Raw genomic sequence first — 4,490 nt, forward strand, 5'->3', positions numbered from 1 at the left:
TATTTAGACTTGGATTTGACTGGAAGTTAGAATCCCCATTATTACACTACTGACCATGTTTGGTCTAAGATGTTGTGGCAACCGGGGTCGCCATGGTTACTTAGTTATATCAAATTGTAATTTGATATTTATCTTTGTTCGTCTGCTAATTAATTCCCGTTCTTCGGAACTTTGGTGTTTTGCGCCGTACCTAAATGCGAACTCCCGTTGTGTCTTTCAGGCAGTACCGCCTCTCATCCCATTAACCCCAGTAACACTGGGTCTTGAACAATGATTGGAGAAACCATGCATATACAATTCGTTGAGTACCATCACTTAAGATGGTGTCTTAAAAGACTGCTATCGTAATAAAGGCAAGGGTTGCTATACATGGCAACTGTCGATATCTAAGATGCTCACTATTCTGTTCCAATCATGCCCATAGGAGAGAAAGACAGAAAATACTTAGAGTCGAAAGAAAAGGCATTCTTTATTGATATACGGCTTTTTCGAATGGTTTACAGTGGAGGTCGTTGCTACTATCTATCGTCAAAGTAGTTACTAGTAAGTCATATGAACGGGCGCGTTACATACTGGCACTTTACTATTATTTCACACGATCATTCTAAATACATTTTTTAGTGATGACCTCGATATTTCTCGCCTCAAACAATTATCATTATCAGTGGCGGCTGATAATGGAACTGTAAAAGCGATGGAGCTACGAGAGCAGAGGAAATTAGCTGGCGAACGTATGGTCCAAGAATATAGGAAAGTTTAGGCAGGGCTAGAAAGCAGTCATTGCAGATACACAGGAGTACATGTGTACCTGACCAAAAAATGGTCCGAAGCACCACTGTGAAGGTTGCAGAAAAGGTTGCTCTGAACGATTTGAAATTAAGCGGCATTTTGAAATAAAGCAAACACAATCCAAAAAAACGTACTGCGCGAGTCTAGGCGTAACACAATTCGCAAACAAGTCAAAGTACACCTTGTTGCGCACAGTGACAGTGACAGTAAGAGACCAATACCCCAGGGAAGTACTGTTTTGTAGATTTCATTTCCTCTTTTTAGCATAACAAGTCGATGCTACAGAGAGCATGGGAAGACACGCCCAACAAGAATAACTGACTAGATGTGTGCCTGATATATGTGTGGGAAAGTCCAAATAAACCGCTTTCATCAATAGTTGTACGACTCACTTTCAGAGTGCAGCACTGTGTACTGCCGCTTGCAAGAACGTTAAGTCTCAATCGCATTAAAATCCATTAGTTGTTATGCCCTCTGGTATTCAAGATATTCAATGCACTAATACTAGACCTGCTTATACCGATCTCAGTTTGACGTTGCCCTGCTATCCGTTCCTGCCTTTTTAAAATCATGAAGGAAGGCACAAAGATAGGTAAAGGTACAGGATAATTCAGGAAAACTAAGAAGTATCGGGTACTTCTGTAAAATGGGTCCGGTAATAAGCAGTTAATTTATATAGTCCGTGTTTCAAATTCATAACAACCATTTTTTTATGAATGAATAAATGAGACAGAAAACTTGTGAGTGAATATTTGAATTTCTTCATTTAGTAACGATACGATATTGCTTGTTTAATATGTACATAATGATAAACTGCAACACATGTGGAGTTTATGACTGACATATACTAGTAATTGACAAGGCATCTTGACCATCACTGTAATGACATTATACAGCTTTACAGACAACGCACGTCTTCACGAAAAGTAAAGCATGCACTTTTGTATGCAGTCTTTTTGGGTATAGTAGTGCTATTACTGTCCGTCGTTTGGTTTGGTTCGGAAATTTCGGACGATTGCCGAAGTCACCTTGAAAAGGTTTAGTCATTGACCAATGAGAGGGTTTCTCTTCATCTACATCAAGCACGTGGCCTAGAAATTTCGTGTTTGGCAATCAAGTTGTAATTGAATCAAGTTTTATGAAGCGAGAAGACGCAGCAGGTTGCCCCTCAACCGACCCCAAAAACCTGTGCCTTAATTGAGATCCCGGATAATAAGACAGTTGAAGTTACTTGTCCCTAATGCAGTAATAAAAAGATAATAAGTCTGTAATTATAGGGCAGTGATTGCATGCCCCGATATATATACAGAAAAATGACACGTATTTCTTCGCTGGTACGGGCGGAGGTAACGGAGGCAATACCACTGGAAGTTCAGTATGGAGTGGCATGGCCCAACCCAACTTGGTATTATAAGATATCATATTTCGTAACTCGCGGAATATGTCGTTTCTGATACTGATGTAAAATGCAATAAAAGGCTATAGCCACAATTCGTTTGTAGAGTCGCAGATGCAAGTCCACGGCTACCCTACTCCGTGCCACAGAATTATCCAACGTGCCAGTGTGGGATGGAATTTAAGACCAAACCTGGCCTGAACAGTTACAGTCAGAGACAATACCACCAATGAATATTCATAGGTTGGAGGGTCCAGGCCTATCAATTAAACGAGTGCATTTTTTTTAACTATCAAGTACATATTTGGAGAGGTATTGAAAAAATATTTGCTGTGGCAAGTCTACAGATATAAATAAATTGTTTGGTAAAAAAAGTTATTTTGAATTTTGACAACCTGGCCATAGGGGGCGTCATTCAAATTTGGAGTGAAAATGGTGGTCTTGTCTCGTCAGCCGGCCACGGAGCGATCGCAGCGCCAAATAAAGCATTTCTCTTACCACATTCACAGTGTCGGCGTCCAAAGATAAAAGCGAGAGGAATCCAATGTCAAAATTTTGAGTTGGACACGCGGGTAGATTTATAGTACGAGCCCCCAGAGGATGCCGTTTATTCGGTTCATTTCATCAGTTTCAACATAGTTTCGGCGGTCACGTGATCAAAACATTGGCCGCAAGTTCAAGCTGAAGTTTGTGTTGATCATGTGTGAATTGGGGAATCTGAACAGAAATATGAGGGAAACACAGAAAATATGGAGTCCAGAGACTGCTGATACTCTCATACTGTATGGCGCACATCATCATGGTGCTTTGACATTCACACAAATTTAAAAGTACTTTACCCATAGTTCTAAAAAAAATATTCTAGAAATATAAAGCACGTTTTTCTTCTTTGTTTGCCTCTAGTCTAGGCCTAGCTGTCTCAGTGTCGTCGAGTCGAGTTAACGTAACCAATGCTCATGTAACCAACGGTTGATTATGCTGTTAATTTGTTCAGTCAGCTGCATGAAATGAATGATATAGATAGACAAGAGCATCAAAGGGAAACTATAGGCAGGAGCCAGCTTAAATATTAACAAGAACCAAGGTCCCTAACTCGGTGCATCATGACGACTGTCTCTGAGTACGAGTGGCATAATGTCTACTAATTTGATCCCCTTGCTCCTACCAACTGTCCCTCGTAAATACAAATGTGAGGGATAGGCCCCTTTCTCTGGCCCTCCAGCTGCAAGCTCCACCTACATCCCGTGTACTGTAAGTATGACAAAATGAACGGAGTACTGCGACAGAATCTTGCACACCATTGTGCCCTCTCTAAACATTTATCGGATCTGATGACAGAGAGAAGAGAAAAAAGTGGTTTTAACTTTCTCCCTCCCAGATTTCCTTCTCAGGAGACCAGAGACTGAACAGCCATCTTTATGTAACAAAAGGTTGTTACATTGTCTTTCTCAGACTATCCTCTTGGGAGACTGAACAACTAATTTACTGTCTGTGACCTCCACATTATGAGGTATTAGGTTGTGACATATTGCTTCTGAACCTAGTCTATCTAGTACAGGCCATCTGGCGTGTCTTATGACCATTGCTGTAGAAAAAGCTGCTGGAAGGTTGAAATTGTTTTCACTGAGAAAGCAAATGGAGGAAATGTGGAATGGAAGCAAAGTGTCATGAATTCATGGTTACTTCAAATTTGGCCGCCCCTGTCGTTTGAACTAAAGCAACAGTGTGGAACGACTCTCCACCATAGTCCTGCTCTTCAGAAGAGAATTCCATGTGTTAACACTGCAAGTTGGCTCTGAATACCTGATTGAGCCAATTATTGTCTGGTGTCTCAAACATACCAGTGAAGGATACCAATAAAAGATATGGCCATAGTCACTTATGGTCAACCAGAGAACGGTCTTTATCAGCAGGACTCCAAACTTGTCCAATCAAGGAGATGATACTATTTCGTACATGGTAGTTTCTCCAGGAAATAGAAATAACCTTGGGACTGTCTCCAACATTTGTCACAACGCCCGGTCACAACCTTGACAGCGTACCACAAATGTTTATTTTGTAGCCTGGTACATGCAATATTCACATCCCATGATAACTCTCTGACATTCATAAGGTAGTGCATCTGATGGGGGACACATGACCCTCACTCCCACACTTTCTAAGTGAATCTTTATGCCATAGACAACAGATGTTTGCACAGCATGATTGGGACATATTGTACTCTGACATGAACCTTAGACAATGAATCCTTGTCTTTCAAAGGGACAGAGTGTACATAATGTACAGAGCTACTACTGTCCCGGCT

This window comes from Lineus longissimus, chromosome 14 (genome assembly GCF_910592395.1).
Source record: "Lineus longissimus chromosome 14, tnLinLong1.2, whole genome shotgun sequence".
Classification (NCBI taxonomy): domain Eukaryota; kingdom Metazoa; phylum Nemertea; class Pilidiophora; order Heteronemertea; family Lineidae; genus Lineus; species Lineus longissimus.